Source organism: Vulpes vulpes, chromosome 4, assembly GCF_048418805.1.
Source record: "Vulpes vulpes isolate BD-2025 chromosome 4, VulVul3, whole genome shotgun sequence".
Lineage (NCBI taxonomy): Eukaryota > Metazoa > Chordata > Mammalia > Carnivora > Canidae > Vulpes > Vulpes vulpes.
The window spans coordinates 32,998,686-33,021,480 of record NC_132783.1 but is presented as its reverse complement, the minus strand read 5'-3'; the positions used below and the strand labels follow the sequence as shown (position 1 = coordinate 33,021,480).

The following is a 22,795-nucleotide window of genomic DNA, read 5'->3' as shown; positions in this document are numbered from 1 at the left end:
CATATACCTGGAGTGTTATTTTAAAATGTTCAAAGTTAATTATATTTGTAAAGTTTAAGAAAAAATGCCAAGAAACTCAAAAAGATATTTCTCAAGTAAAAAAAGTATCATTTTACTTTTCTTGTACCTTAGTTTATTAATACGCTCTTTCCCATGGAATAATCACAAAATATGAAAACCTTAGTTTTCATTATTATTATTATTTTCAAAGATTTTATTTATTTACTCATGAGAGACACTGAGAGAGAGGCAGAGACACAGGCAGAGGGAGAAGCAGGCTCCATGCTGGGAGCCAGATGTGGGCCTCCATCCCGGTCCTGAGCCAAAGGCAGACATTCAGCTGCTAAGCCACCCAGCGTCCCTTCATTATTTTGTCTTAATTACTTACATTTAAAGTAGATTGTAGGGGCATCTGGGTGGCTCAGTGGTTGAACATCTGCCTTTGGCTCAGGGCCTGATCCTGGAGACCTGGGATCGAGTCCCACATCGGGCTCCTGCATGGAGTCTGCTTCTCCCTCTGCCTGTGTCTCTGCCTCTCTCTCAGTGTCTCTCAGGAGTAAATAAATAAAATCTTTAAAAAAAAATGGATTGCATGATTTTTTATGTATTTACTGGAACCATAACATCAATATTTAAGTAGTATCTATATATCCTCTTTGTTATGGAAATAATTTAATCTAATAATGATCTATTCAACTATGATTATTAATCTAATAACCTATTTGTCATTTTTTATATAATTTTTAAGTCATCTGTTTGTTTTGTGTCAAGCTTGTGATATTTTCTCCTGAAAAGATGACCAGCAGGACGCCTGGGTCGCTCAGTGGTTTGGCGCCTGCTTTTGGCCTGGGGCAGGGTCCTGGAGTCCCAGGATCGAGTCCTGCATTGGGCTCCCCGCATGGAGCCTGCTTCTCCCTCTGCATATGTTTCTGCCTCTCTCTCTCTCTCTCTCTCTTGGTCTTCCATGAATAAGTAAATAAAATTAAAAAAAAAAAAAAAGAAAAGATGACCAGGTTGATTGTAACTATGGAATTCAATATGAGATTCCAGGAGGCAACTAATGTCTATTTGATTTCTATAGGGAATGAACCATATAAAGAATAATACTGAGTCAATTCATTTATTCTCAGTACTTGTTGAACACCTATTGTGTTTAACATGTATTTACATTATGTCACTGTAAATAATACCAAGGTGCATGACATTCAATGGATTTATAAGCTGATTAGAGAGATCCTGTTTCTACATAAATATGTGAAATATAATCGATAAACTAAATTCACAGGAAGTAATACAATTAAAGTAGACTAAGTGAATTCTCCTCTTAGCCACGGAAGAATTATACTTCTGATCACTGCAGTGTAATTTAGCTATGATTTTGCTTCATAAAAGCTTATTAATTTTGGTTATTCTTACCTTAAATGTTACATTTATTGCCATTTATCATCATAAAACCAAGATGAAACATGGCTCTGTTACTAGGCTTCAGATTTAGTATTAGACACAAAACATGTTATAAGGAGCTTTGATAAAGCTATTACTTCTTTGACTTATTACAGAAATAGAATTAGAAGCCCTGTGTCAGGGATGCCTGGGTGGCTCAGCGATTGAGCATCTGCCTTTGGCTCGGGTCATGACCCCAGGGTCCTGGGATCGAGTCCTGCATCGGGCTCCCCACGGGGAGCCTGGTTCTCCCTCTGCCTATGTCTCTGCCTCTCTCTGTGTGTCTCTCATGAATAAATAAATATCTTAAAAAAAAAGCCCTGTGTCAAAAAAAGAAATATTATTTAAAACCATGCACATTGTTCGAATACCCTGCCTGTAAATCTCTTATCCCTGCTTTGTGCTAGGTACCTAGTAGGTGACCAGTAAATGGGTATTGAATGAATGAATGCAAGCATGAATAGATGATTCTTAGGTTCTTCCTGCTTATCTGTCTGTCTGGGTCTATAGGTCTATTTCTGTTGGACTGAGTGCGAGTTGCCTCACAGTGGAATTATTACACATGGCACTGGATCTAGTGGTTAACCTCCCTGAGAAATTCTATGAGCTAAAACCACTAGTAACTAGCTTAAATAAAATTCACAGAAAACCCACCAATATTTTATGTCTTAAACATATATATATATGTATATATGTATAGTCTGCAGAAAAGTAGGGGGAAGTAGTAGTGATTTGCAGATGAAATTACTTCCATGGTTATTGGCCTCTTGACTGTAGCTCATTTTTCACCTTCCCCGAGCTAGGCATGAAACTCCAGTTACTTCCCTCTATCTGATAAATTCTGGCTGCAAACAAATCCAAGTGTTTTTCTTGCTTATTTTTTCCTTCTGTTAGCAACAGAAGGAATCAGGCAAAAAAATATTTTGTGAGAAAACTACAATTCCTTACTCTGTAGCACCTGCTTAAATGTAAGCCAAAGGCACCCAAATGATGCAACCCATTAGTGTAGAAGAGGCCGGTGGATGGGCTGTCACGTCTGGCTGATGTGATGTCAGAGCAGATCATGTGGTGCTCTGTGGGCCGCTGGGACTGGCCCGCGGAAAGCACATGGATTACAGTCTGAGGCTGTAATGGGAAAGTCGGCTCCGGGGCTGCTGTATCATAGACACCAGCCTGCAGGGAAGCTGGGGGCTCTCCGATTTGCCCTGCTCTGGGGCCCCTCCTGCTGTGTGACTCACAGGCACATTGCAGAGAGAAGCTGCTGCTCCCAGTAAGTACTTAAAGAAGATTTTTATTCAGAGCATTCTGGAAGCAGGGAGGAAGTGTTGGTGTTGATGGGGGTTACTGGAAACCCTTTGTAGAACACTCTCCCAGGGTCTGGGCTGGGCAGCGTGGCTTTCCATGCCATCCTGGAGTTGATAGGCAGCGGTGATGTGCAAACGTCCCCCAGCCCTGATTTCGGTTTGTTCTCCATGCGATGTGTTTTTCTGAATTGCATTTTCTATTTTTGTAATTGTAGGATAGATTCGTTAGATCTGGTTAAAAGTGAATTGATTTCAGATTCTCAGTCCCTTGAGTGGTCTTGGCGTTCTCTGTATGGTAAGCAGGGAGAGGGGAAAAAGGGTGGTGTCTCCCTTAGTCAGAATCACTGTTTGTGTTAAGATATCGGCTGTGTCTGTGCTGGAGAAATATTTAGTGGTTGCCACCTCTTTTTTGCTTTGGGTAAGTAGGTGATGAGAAAGAAAGCAGGGTGAACCAGCAGTGAGGAGCAGTTGGATTTGAGGATTTACTGGTAAACCGAGATGCTGTTAATATATTGCTTTTTAATGGTCAGTTTTATATTAGGTGTCAACTGACAGAACAGGTGCCAGTTGTGGAAGAATGATGGAGTTCTCTCTCCCTTTTCCCAACAGGCAAATTGTTTTTCTTGCTTTAGAAGCTCCGTTAAAGAGTGGCGAGAAGTGCAAGCAGTGAGGATTTCTAGGCACTGTTTTTTGTTGTTCTGCTGGTAACAAGCATTGCATTCCCACACTCATGCATCAGGAGAGAGCCTCACCTCTGTGATGTTTAGGTGTGGTCTTTTTGGAGAGCAAGGGAATACATTCAGTAACATCTTATTGTTCCTTCAGGGCCTATAACACTAAATTTGTTTTAAGAGAGACTGAAAGTAAGTGCAGTTGGAAGGGGCTTTAAAGGGAAAATTAGGAGAAGAGATTGTTTATTTGCCTTGGCACTTCTCTGTGAACACTTGACAGAGTTTTAGGTCGAGGTGTAGGATGTCTTGAAAGACATAAGCAGATAATTAAATAATTAGGCTATGTCTTTAAGCACTGGGAAATATTTATTCTTTTTTTGCTTTGTTTTTAGGAATCACCCTAGTCTTTTCTTTGAGTCTCTGCACAAACTGTAGGCTTTGCAAAGCCTGATTCTAGATACATTTAGGCATTGAAGAAACTTTTGGGTGGGAAAAATGGAGGGATGAGAGCAAACAAAGTATGCTTAGATGAGATCTATTCTTTTTTATAGGCTTTTGCAATAGATGACTTAAGTCACAGAACATCAGACAACAGACAAGAGCTTGCCCCACCCATAGTGTTGTGAACATGGATTATTCACTTGCCATTTTATTCCAATGAACTGCATAAGCACGAAGTGCAGAGAAGGTTCTATCTAATTCATTGTTTGAGTCCTATGAAACAGAGTACAGCCAAATAAAATGAAGCCATAGAAAAATGAAGGTTCCCTCTTTCCTGCCCCACCCCATCTTGTTCTCCCTCCATATTGTTGAGTGAAGCTAGATTTATCCTGGAAGCTAGATTTATCCTTATTACTGTTTGTAATTTTGTTAGCCATTTCAGAAGAGCTGACAAAGGGCACAGGATATGCAGCTGGTACTTGCTGGAGGAGAGTAGGTGAGCACAGTGTGAGAAATGTTTTCAGAGATACTCTTACTGACCCAGCCCAGACCACACCCCCTTTTTTGGCTACATGCCAAACACAGTATCTCTCTGTAGGGAAGCCTGATGAACTGATGCCCATGCTTTGGCACATTGATTCTTTGATTATAAAACCAAGGAGTCCTCATCTCTGCAGGCACACACCACCTGCTTCTCAGGGTAGGCATGCCATTTTAGGGGAGTTTTAGAATTTCTTTTCTTCAAAAATGAATACACTAGTATAAAAAGACATGGAAGAAAATTACTCATTTCCCCATCTCACTCACAAAAGCTCTGTTTGGTGTCTTTGTTTTCTTCATGTCTTAATCGTCGTTTTCAGCAGCCCATGATTAATGCATAGGGGCCATCTACACCCCAGATTTCTACTTTTCAGAGAAGACTGATGCAGTCAGAGACTTAGAACTGAAACAGACCTTAAGGACTGACAGTCCATCCTCTTATTATTATTTTTTAAATTTTTATTTATTTATTTGACAGAGAGAGCACAAGCATGGGGAAACAGCAGGCATAGGGAGAAGTAGAGGGAGAAGCAGTCTCTCTGCCGAGCAGGAAGCCTGATGCAGGTCTTGATCCCAGGACCCCGGGAGCATGACCTGAGCTGAAGGCAGACACAACCTACTGAGCCACCCAGGTGCCCCAGTCCATCCTCTTTTACAGAGGGGGGAGACTGGCCTGAGTTATACGTGTCATGAATGACAGAATCAGGACCAAGAGCTGCTCTCCTGGCTCTCGGTGCACCTTTCACAATCACATAACTTAAGGAGAAGGCATTTTCTTACAAAGTTAGGTGTTTTGTTTTTTTTTTTTTCCAATTTTAGGTTATTTTTTCATTTTATTTAGCTGTGGTACTACTGGACTAGTAAAATCAGTACAATTTCACATTTTTTTCCTAAGAATATTTTATTTTATTTTTTAAAAAGATTTATTTATTCATGATAAACAGAGAGAGAGACAGACAGAGAGAGAGAGAGAGAGAGAGGCAGAGACACAGGCAGAGAAGAAGCAGGCCCCATACTGGGAGCCCGGCGCAGGACTCGATCCCGGGACTCCAGGATCACGCCCTGAGCCAAAGGCAGGAGCTAAACCTCTGAGCCACCCAGGGATCCCCTCCTAAGAATATTTTAGACTAGGTTGGAAAATCCTTAAAAAGAAAATTAAATTTTTTCTTAGGGGAGTAGTATGTTCTTTGTGGGTCATGTTATGAGATCTCAAATACATGATTATTAGTTTTCCAATCCTGCCTTGCTGAGAATGTGGACTACTCTAATTAGTAAAGTAATCATTATTCAAATAAGGCAAACAGATATCACAATAACACTGAGAAGCTTCTTCCCATTTGGGTAGTTTTTTTTTCTGTTTTTTTTTTTTTTTTCAAAGATTTTATATTTAAGTACTCTCTACATCAACATGGTGCTTGAACTCACAACCCTGAGATCAAGTGTCACGTGCTCCACTGACTGAGCTAGCCAGGCACCTCTGGGTAGTTTTCTGAGTCATATTAATGTTGTTTCTTTATGCAGGCCCTATTCACGGTGACTATTTAAAACCATTTAAGAGATGTTTCAGCTTAATTTACTCTCTTTAAATTACTGCTAGACCTGAAAGAGATTTTCAAAAAATAGTTGTTGATTGAATGATAGAATATACAGAACATTATAGTGCCTGCTTATGAGTATATTAAGATTTAAAAGGTAACACAATGTTATGCTCTTCCATAATTATATTAGAATACCCATCTGTTAATTACTCGGTCTCGTTTTAGTCAGAGTGAGATTCATATTTGTTTGAAATCAAGATAAATATGAATACATGTCACATGTAATTCATCTATACAAATGCTGTTTGTAAAAGCAATAAACACATCATTAGATTGGGTGTTGTTTAATTACATTTTTTAGAAATCTTGACTACAATACAGAGGACCTCTGATTCTATCCTTAATGTGTAATAATCAGTTTCTCCTGATCTAGTGAGAGCATCTTTTCATTCTAGACATTAAACTATAGTGATATATTGGAAGAAATTAGTTCTGGTGGCTTTGAGTGGTTTCAGCAAGAATAATTGGGACACTGTTCCAAAGAGCCTGCACTCTAGCTCAGAAACAAATGGCTGCATGTGTGACATTTCTAAATGGTGACATCTTCAAGGAACCCTCCGGCTGATTTCTTATTTTAAGTTTCAGGTTATATTGGGAAAAAAGAAAACAGAAAAGAGAAGTTGGGTGTTAATATTTCTAATATGAAGAGACAAAGACTTCAAATAAAGATATCACTTACTTTAAACAGATCTAAGAGGAAATGCAAAAATAATGGTCAAGGAAACCTCAATACAGTGAATAGCTGCTGTCCTTGTTGTAAATTCCACTTTTTAAGGTCTTGGATGCCTTTAACTGGTTCCATTTAGGGAGAAAGCACAAGCGAATATCTCTTGCTGTAAACAAAGCAACAGATTTAAGTTAATGCTAATGTGTTCACAGCCAGAGCCAAAAGCTTTTCAGGGTTATTATAACACACTGGGCTCTTAGCCCATCCATCTAAATGTCTAAAGTAGACTAAAGTTATGGATCAGCCCATTGTATACACCATCCCACATGAGAGCCAGATGCTACTGTTTACTGTGCTAGTAACTTTGCCAGCTTCAATGTGAAATCTGAGATTACTGTTTGGGGTCAATGGAAGTTATAGATTGATTTCTTTGATCATGAATTTAAGCTCCTACACTCCAGTCTGTTTTGATTAATTCTGATTTTTTAGAACAATCTCTTAAACTTAATTTACACCCAACTGTCTAAACTGTTTAGATGGAGGGCTTCCTCATGAAAACTGTGTTTATTTATTATCTTTTGGGTCTTTGGGTTTGATGTAGGTCTTCAGGATATTTTTTCCCTTTATCTTGAGCATGGAAAAGAAGTCATGAAGTTCTGTTGCACAACACCATACTTGAAAATATCAATCATCACAACACAACTTTTGAGAAGATTTGGTAGAAAAATATATATGTGGAAAATGATTTAGGAAAAGATTATCCACTGTCCTCTGTCAAAAAGAACATTCCATCATTTAAGACCTAGTATTGGGTTTTATTGACATTGTTAGATCTTTGTTCCTTAGTTTTAATCTTAATTTGATTTGTGCCTTTTGTATGAGATTAAGCTGGTTTTTGAGGAAGTATCAAAAGTAATAATAATAACAACAATAGCAACTGGCATATGCTGAGCACTTCCCATATGCTAGACCCTTCATAACCTTCCATTTATTTATGGACATTTCACAGATGGTAAGGTGAACTTGCACTAAAGCTCATGACTTGTCAGCTCAGATTCCAACCAGGTCTTCCTAAGTCTAAAGCTCTATCTATAACTTATGCTATTGTTTCAAGTATAGATTTCCATAGAGTTGTGCACACAAACATAAAGGTTGTGACAAAGACCTTTTTATCTATAACACACAGATTTGGGGAGGGGTTATATTCTCTCCTTATACCTAAGGAGAGAATGCCTTTATTTTTGATAAGATTTCATTGTGTCAATAAATTGTGGTGTGATATGGTTAAAAGAAATGGCAAATGCTTAGGAGTAATAATTGCCTGCTATATCTGCTATAAGTACCTAGAAGACAGTCCCCACAGCAAGTTCCCAATGAAAATATCATAATTCAACAAAAATTTGTAGTATAGGACCTTATTCTTAAAAGCACAGTTCTTTTAACTATCCAATACATGGTAGCTTTGTAGTCAGTTTAACTTGCAGTGAAATAATTAGGGATTTCCTAAAAGTAATCAGTATAACTTAATGCCCTAATAAAAATATTTCACAGAACACTTTGATTAGAAGTCTGAAAAAGCACAGTATCATATTTATTATGTTTTCCTCCTCTTGCACATCAGTCCATTTTCCCTAACTTGAGTAGTTAATTATCCACTTACCTTAGACTTCTATTTGTTTTAAGATTTTATTTATTTATTTGAGAGAAAGAGCATGCATGAGCAGGGGGTGGGGCAGAGGGTGTAGCAGACTCCCCAAGGGGCAGGGAGCCCCATTCAGGACTCAATCCAAGGACCCCAGGATCATGACTTGAGTCAAAAACAGACATGCCCAACTGACTGAGCCACCCAGGCTCCCACCTTAGACTTCTTTAATGCTCCTTGAGAGAAGGGCTGTTTTATCACCTTTGTCTTCCTAGAAATGAGCACAGGGATTGGTGTAGGATGTTCTTTATTCTCAAAATTGCCATCTGCCATGAGGCCCACCTCTTTAAAGGTGTAAGTTTAGTGGTTGAAGCTCAAAGTAGGATTTCTTTGACATTTGAAGAGAACACATTGTAGAAAAACAGAACAAAAAACAGAAAACAAAATGTAAATAATCCAAACTGACTTGCTTGTGTCTTGTTTTTTAGCAAAGCAGTTTCACAGATCCTTTCATGCTAATCAGACTATCCATTGTTGTGGTTTTTGTTTGTGACACTTAAAAGTATACCCTTGAATGTAGTATTCAAGTGCTAATGAAAAAAATAGGTTCTAAAAGTTTCACATGATTAGATCTTTTCTCATCTTGGTGTTGGAATATCAATGTCTTAATTCATAATTTTTCCTTATATCTTAATATTATTGGGGTTCAAAAATTTTTATTTATTTTTAAAATTTTAAAAAAGATTTTATTTATTTGAGAGAGAGAGAGAGAGAGAGAAAGAGAGTGCACAGTGGGAAAGGGGGAAGGAGAAGCAGATTCCCCTCTGAGCAGGGCTCCATCCCATGATCCTGGAGACCATGACCTGAATCAAAGGCAGATGCTTAACCCACTGAACCACCCTGGAACCCCTATCATTGGGTTTTATAATAATGGAAACATTAAACCATCCCTAATGAAGAATAAAGGTGTGTTGAGAGTAGATTTTGCATCATTTTACAGTCATACGATTATTTTGTTTTAATCAGAAAGGACTATTGTTCCTTCACATTGTACATTTTATGCTTATGAAAATTTTGTTGATATCCATATATAAAAAAATATTCTTTCTCGTTGTAAAGTTACTTGTAGAATAATACTGCAGAATTTTAAACACCTCATTCTGGTATTGTATGGTATTCACTTTCAGAATAAATGGAATTCTGTAAGAACATTTGGCTCAGATGTTACTAAAAATAATTGTTGCTCTAAAATCTCACACAGGGAATAACATTCCATGGTTTTCTACTTGTTATGCATTTTTGCTTTGTTTCCATTTGAGATTGAAAAGAGGAAATCTTAAAAAAAAAGAAAAGAGGAAATTTAGAAGAAATATTTTAAAAGGAAAAAAAAAAGGAAATGTATGGGTGCCTTTTTTTTTTTTTTAAAGATTTTATTTATTTATTCATGAGAGACACACAGAGAGAGGCAGAGACACAGGCAGAGGGAGAAGCAGGCTTCCTAAGGAAAGCCTGGTGTGGGACTCAATCCTCAGACCTGGGATCACACCCTGAGCTAAAGGAAGACACTCAACTGCTGAGCCACTCAGGCGTCCCATATGGGTGCTTTATAAGCTCCCAGTATGCTGCCTCAGTTAAATCTACATTGTTGCTGTAAACAGACAACTATATACTTGTTTTTAGGCACTAACATATTTAAATTCTTTAAAATTTACTTTAGAAAAAGCAAATCTTCCTAAAGATAGCTAGCACAGTATATGTTAGTTAATCTATACTTAGCTAGACCAAGTAGGTTGGAAGGACAGAAAATGATCTGTAGTACTTACATTGTGAGGTAAATCTCATTTGGACATGGAACAGTTTTTTGTTTTTTTTCTTTTAAAGATTTTATTTATTTATTCATGAGAGACACACAGAGAGAGGCAGAGACATAGGCAGAGGGAGGAGCAGGCTCCTTGAGGGGAGTCTGATGTGGGACTTGATTCCAGGATCCCAGGATCACTACTGAGCCAAAGGCATATGTTCAACCCGTGAGCCACCCAGGTGCCCCTCTCTGGAGTATTTTATTTTTAAAAAATATTTTAAAATTGTATTTATTTATTCATAAGAGACACACAGAGAGAGGCAGAGACACAGGCAGAGGGAGAGGCAGGCTCCATGCAGGGAGCCTGATGTGAGACTCGATCGTGGAACTCCAGGATCACGCCTTGGGCCGAAGGCAGGCACTTAACTGCTAAGCCACCCAGGTGTCTGTGGAGTATTTTGATATAAATCCTAGATATCATGTAATTTTACCTATAAATACTTTAGTGTGTATTTCTAAGACATAAAGACTTATCAATAAATCACAATACCATTTTCACATCTCTGAAAATTAAAAGTAATTCTTTCTTTTAAAAAAGGTTTATTTATTTTAGAGGAAAAAAAGAGAGAGAGAGCACAAGTGGGGACGAGGAGAAAGGGAGAGGGAGAAAGAGAGAGAGACTCCCCATCAGACTCCCTGCTGAGTGTAGAGCCCACCATGGGGCTCCATCCCAGGACCCTGAGATCATGACCTGAGCTGAAAACAAAAGTTGGCCCCTTAACTGACTGAGCCACCCAGGCACCCCAACAATAATTCTTAGTATAATCCAAAATCCAGCCTATTTTCCAGTTTACTTGATTTTCTCAAAAGTATCTTTTTATAGTTGTTTTGTTTGAATAACGAGTCACATTGGGTTCACATATGATATTGATCACATATGATTTTAAACTTTAATCCCTCTTTTCCTTAAAAAAGTCATTCATTTATTTAAAAAAACTAGATTTTTGGGATCCCTGGGTGGCGCAGCAGTTTAGTGCCTGCCTTTGGCCAGGGGCGCGATCCTGGAGACCTGGGATCGAGTCCCACGTCGGGCTCCTGGTGCATGGAGCCTGCTTCTCCCTCTGCCTGTGTCTCTGCCTCTCTCTCTCTATCTTAAAAAAAAAAAAAAAATAAATAAATAAAAAAACTAGATTTTTAAAAAGATTTTATATTTTTATTCATGAGAGACACACAGAGAGAGGGCAGAGACACAGGCAGAGGGAGAAGCAGGGTCCATGCAAGGAGCCTGATGTGGGACTCGATCTGGGGACTCTGGGATCATGACCTGAGCCAAAGGCAGACCCTCAACCACTGTGCCACCCAGGCGCCCCTAAAAATCTAGATTTTTATCCTGTAGAAGACCCCACTTTCTGTGTTTGACTGTCTCCTCCAAGTACTATTCCACTTGTTCCTCTATTCCTTGTATTTGAGGCTTGATGAAATTCATGTTGAATATTTTTGGCAAGAATTCTTTCTAAGTGCTTCTTGTTTAAGTGGTTCTTGTTTTCTTGCTGTATCACTTTGGAAGGCTCATACATCTCATGTTTCATTTTGAGTGATCCTAAGATTGAGCAGAGGGCTTGGGTGGTATCAGTCTGATTTGCCTGTATAAAGTTTCCCATTAATGTTTCACCTAATGTTTTTGGCATCCAGTGATTCTTTTTGCTTTAGTCCTTTATTCCATTAAGGGTTGCAAAATAACTTTCTAATTCATTCATTTTGCATTTATTACCTGGGATTGTTTTTAAAAAAATTTTTAAATTTATTTTATTTTTTATTAAATATTTTATTTATTCATTCATGAGAGACACAAAGAGAGAGAGGCAGAGACACAGGCAGAGGGAGAAGCAGGCTCCACGCAGAAAGCCCAATGTGGGACTCGATCCCGGGACTCCAGGATCATGCCCTGGGCCAAAGGCAGGCACCACACCGCTGAGCCACCCAGGGATCCCCACCTGGGATTGTTCAACGAAGACACTTCCCTCATCAAATTTTGATTAGTCTAAATAGAGTTGGTTCATTCTTCTTAAAGACCGTATAGCATTTTATTGTACCCTAATTTGGTCTCCTATGGATGGATATTTAGAATTTTTAAAAAATTAAGCTCTACTGCCAATGTGGGGCTCAAGCTTATGACCCCAAGATCAAGAGTCACATGCTCTACTGACTGAGCCAACCAGGCAGCCCTTAGAATGTTTCTTTTGCTATTTCTTTAAATATTTTTTTTCTAACTGCTTTACCTTGTATACTTATGTATTTATAGTGAGTAGTAAAACTATGGAATTTTAAGAGAGTTATATTTTAATTGAAAAATTCTTGCATTTTTACTTTCTGTATGTTAGCTTAGTATAAATGCGAGAGAGTTAGACAGACCTGTATTTTAACCCTGGATCACTTATTAATCATAGGACCTTGGACAAGTTACTTATTCTTTCTAAGTCTCTTATATTGGGAATAACAATAATATCTGACTCCGAGATTGTTTTAAGAATTAAATAAAATAGGGCAGCCTAGGTGGCTCGGCGGTTTAGCGCCGCCTTCAGCCCAGGGCCTGATCCTGGAGACCCGGGATTGAGTCCCGCGTCAGGCTCCCTGCGTGGAGCCTGCTTCTCCCTCTGCCTGTGTCTCTGCCTCTCTCTCTCTTTCTCTCTCTCTCTCTGTGTCTCTCATGAATGAATGAATGAATGAATAAATAAGTAAATAAATAAATAAATCTAAAAAAATCCTTCGTATAGTGCCTATCATACAGTGTTGAATAAGATGAAAATTTTTGTTAATATTTGAGGATTAATTGAAATAACACGTGCAAAGTCCATTGTACAGGACCTTATAAATAGATGCTAAATAAGTAAGGCACTCTTCTCCCTTTCTTCACTTTTTCCCAGTAATGAAGATTATTCTTTCTCCCAATCATTTTCAGGAATAAAAAAGAAAGAAAGAAAGAAAGAAAGAAAGAAAGAAAGAAAGAAAGAAAGAAAGACAGCTGCCCTGAGCTTTTTGCTGAGAGAAATCATTCTGTAATTCTCCTATTAGTCTTTCTGGAGACCCTCCAGGTATTGTTTGGGTCACAGCTTCTTATCCCAGGAAGCCTTCTTGCATATTGAGGATGCTAATTTTCAGACTGTCTCAGTCCAGAAAGGACCAGATAGAATGCAAACCACACTGCATTTTAACCTTGAGCTGTGGAAATAGTGTTCTTCCTCTCTGCCTTGCCCTCTCTGCCTCATCCATAGTTTCCAGTTCAGTTTTAGGATTAAAAAGTTAGCCTGATGTAACTCTGTGTCTGTTTTATTCCCTGTCCTCTGTCTAAATTCAGTGTGGGAATTAAAACTAAAAAGTATTGGGGGGTCTGGCTGGTTTAGTCAGTGGATCGTGTGACTCTTGATCTTGGGGTTTTGAGTTCAAGCCCCACACTGGATGTGGAGATTACTTAAAAAAAAAAAAAACAACTAAATAGAATCATGACAAATTAATCTTTCCATCAAATCATGGCATTTGCCTGAAAATTGATTAATTTTTTTCTTTTTTTAAAATATTTTATTTATTTATTCATGAGAGACACAGAGAATGAGAGAGAGAGGCAGAGACACAGGCAGAGGGAGAAGCAGGCTCCATGCAGTGAGCGCAATGAGGGACTTGATCCTGTGATCCCAGAATCATGTCCTGGGCCCAAGGCAGAAGCTCAACTGCTGAGCCACCCAGGTGTCCCTTTTTTTTCTAGCAACACATGAGAATTACTATTTCATCTGCTCTCTTGGTATTTCTCTTTTCCATATATTCCTTATATTTGAAACATCTTAAGGCCTTCGCTTTATTGCTCTACTTTCCTCTATCAAATCATGGTCACTCTTTCCTCTTTCCCCTGTGGACTTTTCTAACATCCCCTCTTCTTACTTTCTGCCTACATCCTATAACCTTTCAATTCTTTTTTTTTTTTTTTTTAAATTCATGAGAGACACACACACACACAGAGAAAGGCAGACACATGGGCAGAGGGAGAGGCAGGCTCCCTGAGGGGAGCCCAATGTGGGACTCATCTTGGGACCCCGGATTCATGCCCTTAGTCAAAGGCAGACGCTCAATCGCTGAGCTACCCAGGCGTCCTTAACTTTTCGATGTTTAGTAGTACCATATGTCTGTGAAGTGAGGAAATATTTTGCACCACTCCTTATCTGTGATTGGATAAAGCTTTCTTGCCATTATCTTATTTCTTTTTCCCGTGTTCCTATGTAATCCTCACAAGCTCTGTACTTTTGTTCACTGATCCCAAGGTTTTAGGTATACAGAATGCAAAATGGTTAAGTGATTTGAAAAGTTGTGTTGAAGATAATAACATAGAGCCAGCAATGCAGACTTGAAAGAACACTTGGCTCTCTGATGTTCAGGATCAGGCTGTTTTTCAATGAAATCTGCTGAAGGGGCACATACATATTTTATTTTATTTTATGTATTTATTTTTTTCACATACATATTTTAGTAACAGCCTGGTCATTCTAATGATACTCATCTATTTTGATAGAAGGATATCATGAACATGGGCTGAGTCTTTAAAGAGTGATAATACTACATATTTTGACAAATTTGAATGACTTCTTCAGTATTAAAAGGTGGTTTGGTTAAAATAAATGCTATTTGGGGGGATGCCTGCGTGGCTCAGTCAATTAAATATCTGACTCTTGATTTTAACTCAGGTCATGATCTTGAGGGTCATGAGATCAAGCCCCATGGAGCCTGCTTAAGATTTTCTCCCTCTCCCTCTGTCTCCTCCCTTCCACTCTCTCTCTAAAATAAATGAATAAATCTTAAGAAGCAGATAAATGCTGTTTGGTGTATTAATTAAGATTTGGAAAAAAAAAAAGATTTGGAGCATCACAAATTCTCATAGAATGGCACTACTCCTTAAGTAATAAGTTGCAGTATAAAGCAGAGGGAGGGGATCCCTGGGTGGCGCAGCAGTTTGGTGCCTGCCTTTGGCCCAGGATGCCATCCTGGAGACCCGGGATCGAATCCCACGTTGGGCTCCTGGTGCATGGAGCCTGCTTCTCCCTCTGCCTGTGTCTCTGCCTCTCTCTCTCTCTCTCTCTCTCTGTGATGCCTATCATAAATAAAAAAAAATAAAATAAAGCAGAGGGAAAAGATCAAGCACCGGGAGGCTGCTTATTTCTCCAATTATCTTAGGATTAACTCATGATGAGATCAGATTTCAATAACCAACTTTCATAATGATCCATGTCTGCTCTTCATCTTGGGTATAGAGATTATTAGTGTTTTGATTAAAGGGTGGCTTAAAAATTATATGTAATAGTTGAAATTTTCTCTTGCTCATTCTCAGTGCCTGGGACTGCTTCAGGGGGAAAACCTCTTAAAAATGCCTGTTTCTGATATTTCTCTGCTAGTTTTGCACTCCTCTGTATGTTGGGCAATGGATTGTTGTTCCCAATCTATGAATGAAAGTATTTCTCCTCTTACTCTCACATTTTCATTCAACAGTAATTTATTAAGCAACTATTATGTTCTCGGCCTGGTGCCTCATGCTGCAGGTACAAAGAGGAGTAAGACATGGCCCCAGTGTAACAGCTGCCTCTAGAGCAAGCATCTCTGACTGGCACAAACTGGGTTCACTCTGGGGCCATCCTGTGGTCTCTCTTGGCCCCCTACATCAACTTTGAATAAGAATCTTGGAATAGGCTTAGGAATCTGAATTTTTGTCAAATGATTCTTAGGCATTGTGGCACAGAGCATGATAGGAGTCAGGTGGTACATGGGAAGAGTAGCAGTGAGCATACGATATATTGCTTCTTTTAGAGAGAGCTTTCTACTCAGCATTAACATTTCTGGGAGGCTCTTCAGGAGGGAAATACCTTCCTGGCTCCAAGAAGCTTCCACTGAAGCAGGCAGGCTGAAGGGCTAGAGGAAAGGAATGTGTGAATTCTGTCTTGAAAGTCATGGTCCTGGATTGAGGGCCAATGTTCTGGGTTGAGAGGATAAGAGCCAAGGATTTGGATCCCTAGAAGATTTGTAATTTTGCTCCTGCAGTGTCTAAGAGGGAGGACATAGCCAACAGTTAATATTGTGAGGATTCATTTAAGAGAGATAAATGCAGAGATGAAACTATAAGAGCTAACACATATACAATGTCTTGCTATGCATAGCTTCAGTTTCAAGCACTTTATATGTTCATTCATTCAATCCTAACAACAATTTTATGAGATTGATGCCAGTCCTATCATCTTTGTTTTATAAATGAAGAAACAGAGAGGTTATGTAATACTCGAAGTCCACTAGCAGAGCCAGGATTTCAACACAGATAGGTGTGGAGCAGAATATAAACTCATTACCACTGCCTTCCACTGCCTCTCAGAAGCATTATCACTGGAAATGGTAAAAGCAGAAGCACACATCTTTCATACTCTTCTACTTGAGTGTTGACTTCTTTCAGCTTGTCACCCAATAATACCCATCCTTCCTCATGGGCCATGCAAAGAACATTTGTGGAAACCCTGACAATTGCCCTCTTAAATGCCGTGATGCCTGGTTTCTTCTGTTTCAGAGAAGAGATTACATGCATCTTTTTATTGTTACCTTATAATCTAGATGCATGTGAAAATCCCCTTTACAGTATATCTGGTTCTTCATTGCCTGGAGTGAAGACTGGTTGCACTATTTTTAGAGACAGACCCGCAACATCTTAGCCTTTAAGCAAGTGTGTGATGTTAAAAAAAAAAAAAAAGAAAGAAAGAAAGAAAGAAAGAAAGAAAGAAAGAAAATTTGCAGTGCTTATTTAGAAGGATGAAGAACTTTTCAGTCTTTTACGTTTGATTTTAAGATAGGATTGGGTATCTAAAGGCTTTTGTGTGTGTATTCAGTAATGTGGTAATTATTAACAAATTACAGAGAAAGACATTTTAATTGCACTTGAACTTCTGACACGAAGAGTTGTTTAACTTGAATTATTTTTCAGGAGGTATATTACTTTGCATCTTGTACCAGATGATGGAGACCCAGTTTAGACACTGATCTAAAGATGCCCTGAATCAGAAGCAAGTCAGGGAGCTATGAGATGGCTCTTTTTTTTTCTTCTTTTCCCCTGCAGTATGAAGAGCAAGAGGGCTGCCATTGGAAATTTTGCTTCAGCCTGGCAACTTAACCTTTTTCTCTTTGTTGCAAAAGTTATACCTACAAAACATTATCTTATTGACCAAATCATTCTCAGATATAGGTTTGTTACATAAACACTTATTCTTTTACTCAACCAATACCCTCGCCTATCTGTGCTAGCTCTGGTTAGATTTACTGTAGGTCATGGTTATTTTTGGCTATGAAAAGATGCATCAACCTCTCATAACTCAGGAATCACTATAGACTCTACTGAATATACAAATCCCAATGATTTTCATTAGTTTCAATGTAATTATTATTATTACTTTTTTCAATGTAATTATTTTTGATTAAAAATAGTATGTGCTTCTTGGGTACTTGGGTGGCTCAGTCAGTTAAGTGTCTGCCTTTGCTTAGGTCATGATCCCAGGGTCTTGGGATTGAGTCCTGAGTTGGCTCAGGGAGTCTGCTTTTCCCTTTGCCCCTCCTTCCACTCATTCTCTCTCTTAGATAAAAATAAATAAAATCTTAAAAAAATAGTATGTGCTTTTTTTTAAGGTTTTATTTATTTATGCATGAGAGACACAGAAAGAGAGGCGGAGACACAGGCAGAGGGAGGAGAAGCAGACTCTATTCAAGGAGCCCGATGTGGTGGTACTTAATCACAGGAATCTGGATCATGCCCTGAGCCAAAGGCAGATGCTCAACTGCTGAGCCACCCAGGTGTCCCTAGTATGTGCTTCTTTAAAAAAAATCGATAGAAGAAGACATGTTTTAAGTAAAAGGTGAACAGCCCTCACCTCAAATTATTTTCAATGTCAGCAGACATCTGGTGCTTCTTTTAAAATAACATTCCTGGGGATCCCTGGGTGGCTCAGTAGTTTAGTGCCTGCCTTCAGCCCAGGGCATGATCCTGGAGTCCTGGGATCGAGTCCCACGTCAGGCTTCCTGCATGGAGCCTGCTTGTCTCTTTGCCTCTCTCTCTGTCTCACATGAATGAATAGATAAAATCTTTAAACACACACACACACACACACACACACACATTCCCACTGAAGAAAGCAATAGCTTCAACTTGTGATGACTAGAGTTAATGATTCCTGAGTAATTTATTTTTAACTACTCAGAGATTATGTTAGTTTATTATTGCTCCTGTAACAAATTTCCACAAATTTGGCGGCCAACACAAAAATATTACTTAGTATTCTGGAGATCAGAGGTCCCCAAAGTGTGTTTTACTGGGCTGAAACCAAGGTGTTGGCAGGATTGTGGTTCCTCTGAAGTCTCTAGGGGAGGATTTGTTTCTTTGCTTTTTTGAAATTCTAGAGGCTACCTGTATTTCTTGGCTCCTGATGCCATCCTCTGTATCCAAAGAACATTACTCCAGCCTCTGGTTCTGTCACCACATAGACGTCTTCCTTGTTGACCCTCTTGTCTCTTTATAAGAATCCTACCTGGATGATCTTTCCATTTCAAAGTCCTTAGTTTAATCACATCAGGAAAGTCCCTTTTGCCATATGTGGTAACATTTACAGGTTTTTAGGATTAAGATGTGGACATCTTTGGGAAGAGGGCATTATTAAGTCTACTGTAGAGATGTATGACTCTGCTAAGGGATTAATATTAAATTAGCATTTCTCCTTCAACTCTTCTTTCTGTTTTCATCCAACTACCAGGAGCTCCATTGTGATCTTGGATTTGATTTATCTGAGAATACCTGACAGTGATGTGAAGAGGGTCCTAGATCAACATTCTCCAAACTGAAGCTCATATTATGGTGCATAAAATGTTAAGAGATACTCTATGTTAAAAAATGTTCTGCATCAAATAAGATTTAAGAACATTGCATGGTCCATCCCACCAACTTTTATCTTTAATATACATTAGCTTGTGAGAAATGTACTGAGAATTCTTGCTATTGTCTGTGATTCCAAATGTGTTTTATAATGAAATCTTTTATTTCCCTTTGTTTCTTTTCTTTCTTTTTTAAAAGAATGGCTATTAATGATCTTCTCAAGAAAACCAGTGTAAGGGTAGGAGTCATCACTATATCCAGTGTAATGGTAGGAGCCATCACTATATTCTTTGTGGTGCCTGCCTCAGTGCTTCCCCCCCAGTGTTTGTCAATGGATGACTCACTGAATGAATGGATGGATTAACTTAGGATGGAAATATCAGGTGTGGACTACAATCACCCATCAGTTGATATACCCATTTAAATCCTTCCCTAATTTGTGGAAACTCACAAGGATATATATAAAGTAAGGAAAAAGCTAAATTAACAATAGGTAAGATGACTAAGACAAAGGAAGGATAAGGGTTAGAAACTAAAATGGTTTTAGGAGTGAACCTAGTTCTGAAAAACATATGCCATAAAATTTAATGCATTTGTAAGGGGAGGACATTAACTTGTACTCAGCTTACTAAGAGCCTATGAAGAAAGCAGTTGGTTTTTTGATTTTCAATATCTAGATAATTTTAATGTCAGTTGCTCACATGAAACACCTATTCCTACAATGAGGATCAGAGATAAATTAATCCCATTGGATATCAGAAGGAGTTTACTGTTTAATATGAAGAATGATATATTCAATTCATCTTTATACTAAACACAGCAATGCATTTCAGAATTTCTTATATTACCCTTGGCTTATACTGATAGCATCCCTACCATCATGGCATAACCAAATAAGGAATTCAGCTGTAGAAAAGGATAAGCAGTGGTTCAAGAAATCCTGTTATGCTAACAAAATTGCAAAATAGCTATCAAACTTTTTTTTTCTCAAAATTTCTAATTAGCAATTAATGTGGGTATAAAATTTCACTAGTAGGGAAAAGAAACTAGTATGGGAACATGCAACATCTATTGCCTAATTGTTAGGATCAATAAATTATAATTGATCTTTATAATCAATTATCTGAAGATGGGGCTCAAATATTGGTGACCGTCATTTACTTAAGGTGTTTTTTTTCCCTTTGTATAAACTACTACAGAATGCAACAAATAGGACTAGTTGTTGAACAACAGAGAAAAGTCAGTTAACATAGAATATATTTCTTCCTTAGGTTGCAATTTAAGTTCCTTTCAATAGAAGGAAACTGACTCTAGTGAGAATTCACAGATACCAATTATCCCAGAAAACGATGACTTAAAAGGAAGGTGTGAGAATAGAAACCAATTAAAGAAGGGCAGGCACCTGGAGCCCTCTCTAGGGAAAGGGAAAGTTAGATGGAAGTGCTCTAACTGCAGGGATGTGATAGATGGAAATAGCACGTCTCCTGGGAAATTAACTGACACTCACTCCCCTTCTTATGTGCCTGTGTGGATTGCATACTGCCAACATGTCACAGAGGCACCACCAGTGTCAGTTTGGAGGTATCTGTCAACATCCATCAATTTACTGAAAAGAGTTTATAAGAATGTGGGATTCCCAAAAGTTATTTTTAAATCTTGGGAATTTTCTTGGAATGTGGAGGTTCTAAGGTTAGGATAAAAACTTGCCCTCATCTCCTTGACCTGACTTCCAGTGTTGGGGCTGACAAGGGTGCCCAGCCAGATCTAGGATGGCAAATGAAGCTTCTTATTTGGTTTCTAACTCCTTTGAGTCACCGTGACTTTACATTGACTCACATTTAAGGGTTTTGTTAAGTCTATGTAAGAAATTGTAATCCTGACTTGCAAAATGCTTTTTTTCCCCATCTCTCTTATTCCCTTTATTTTTGTATTTTTAAAAAAGATTTAATTTATTTATTTAAGAGAGAGAGAGATAGCAAGAGAGAGAATAAGGGGGGACGAGAGGGAGAAGCAGGCTCCCCACAAACAGGGAGCCTGACATGGGGCTTCATCCCAGGACCTTGGGATCATGACTTGAGCTGAAGGCAGATGCTTAACTGAACCACCCAGGTGCTCCTCTTCCTATTAACTCTCTTTCTTTCTTTCTTTCTTTTTTTTTTTTTTAAGATTTTATTTGACAGAGAGAGCGAGCATAAGCAGGGAGAGTGGCAGGCAGAGGGAGACGGAGAAGCAGGCTTCCCTGGAACAGGGAACCAGATGTGGGGCTCCATCCCAGGACCCTGGGATCATGATCTGAGCTGAAGGCAGATGCTTAACCAACTGAGCGACCCAGGCATCCCTTCCTATTTACTTTTAATAGGCCATCTACCTCTACAACTTCACTGACTTTGTTGTGGCAAAAGTTACCAAATCTATTAGCTTCTTTTTAATACCCCTTCTAGTTTTCCCCTGCCCTATTTACATTTCTGAACCAGGCTTTTTGTCTGAAGCATTCTCCTCCCTCTTAATCTCCTCCTACATCTGTGGCTGTTTCTTTTTAATCTGATGAATGGAACTTAACTCACTTTTTAGAGATTGTTATTTGTAATTGTGCTCCTCTAAGTTTTCTCCCTTCTTTTCCTGACTGATCTCATTCATCCTGAGGTTTCAACTATGTGCAGATGACTCCTGCATTAGTTAGAGTAAGGATGTGCTACTGTAACAACAAGGCAGATAGGTGATTCTGCTCCATGAGTCGCTCAATTTTCTTCTCTCTTGTTGCCCTACCATCCTCTAAGGTGTTGTCATTATCTGCACCATCCAAAATAGTTCAGTAGCACCATGTCTGTGTTTCAACATCCAGGAATCGAAGGTAACAATTTCCTTATAAGGAAGTGAAAAGAAGTTGTACATGACATGTCTGCTTCAATTACATTGGTGAGGATGCAGTCACCCGACCACATGTAGCTTCAAGGGAAGCTGGGAAATGAATGGCTATGTATTCTGTAAAAACTACCTGGTTTTTTTTTAGGTTTATTTATTTATTTTAGAGAGAGAGAGAGGGAGAGAGCGAGGGGCAGGAGGAGGCAAAGGCAGAGGGAGAGAGAAACTCATAGAGGACTCCACGCTGTTTGCAGAGCCTGATGTGGGGCTCTATCTCATGACCCTGACATTAGGACCTGAGCTGAAATCAAGAGTCATGATGCTTAACTAACTGCACCACCCAGGCAGCTCAGTAAAAACCGTTTTGATAAGCATGAGGAAGAATAAAAGGAGGGATATGGGGGCAAAAGTAAGGGTTTCTGCTAAAATACCTTCAGACCCACTCTTTGATTTTCCAGGTTCATGTATCTGTCTACTCTGTGAGGTCTTCTGCCTTTTTTAGTGGTTCATTAGATTTAAAAAAAATAGCTTTAGGGTGCCTGGCTGGCTCAGTTGATAGAGCACATGACTCTTGATTTCGAGGTTATGAGTTTAAGCCCCGCATTGGATGTAGAGTTTATTTTTAAAAAGTAAAAATAAAAATATCAGCTTTATTGAGGCATAACTGTTGTATAAAATTGTTAAAATATTTAAAATGAACATCATGGTGATTTGATATACATATATGTTGTGAAAGGATTTCCCTTTTTTAAAGATTTTATTTATTTATTCATGTGAGACACAGACAGAGAGAGGCAGAGACATAGGTAGAGAGAGAAGTAGGCTCCATGCAGGGAGCCTGATGCGGGCCTCGATCCCTGGACCCAGGATCACGCCCTGAGCTAAAGGCAGATG

At 38.8% G+C, this 22,795-nt stretch overlaps 1 protein-coding gene across 28 annotated transcripts in view; it reads left to right on the top strand.

The window, feature by feature from the left end:
• Positions 1-2,496: 2,496 nt before the first annotated feature.
• The window catches only part of ANK2 (ankyrin 2), a 543,251-nt gene continuing 522,952 nt past the window's right edge, over positions 2,497-22,795 (top strand). For 11 of the 28 annotated variants that reach the window (XM_072755462.1, XM_072755451.1, XM_072755441.1 and 8 more), the window contains exon 1: positions 2,519-2,713. The gene's annotated coding sequence lies outside the window, so the exon portion shown is untranslated. Of the gene's footprint in view, positions 2,714-22,795 lie in introns of all 28 variants that reach the window. The other 17 variants (XM_072755474.1, XM_072755467.1, XM_072755459.1 and 14 more) reach the window with 4 other exon arrangements.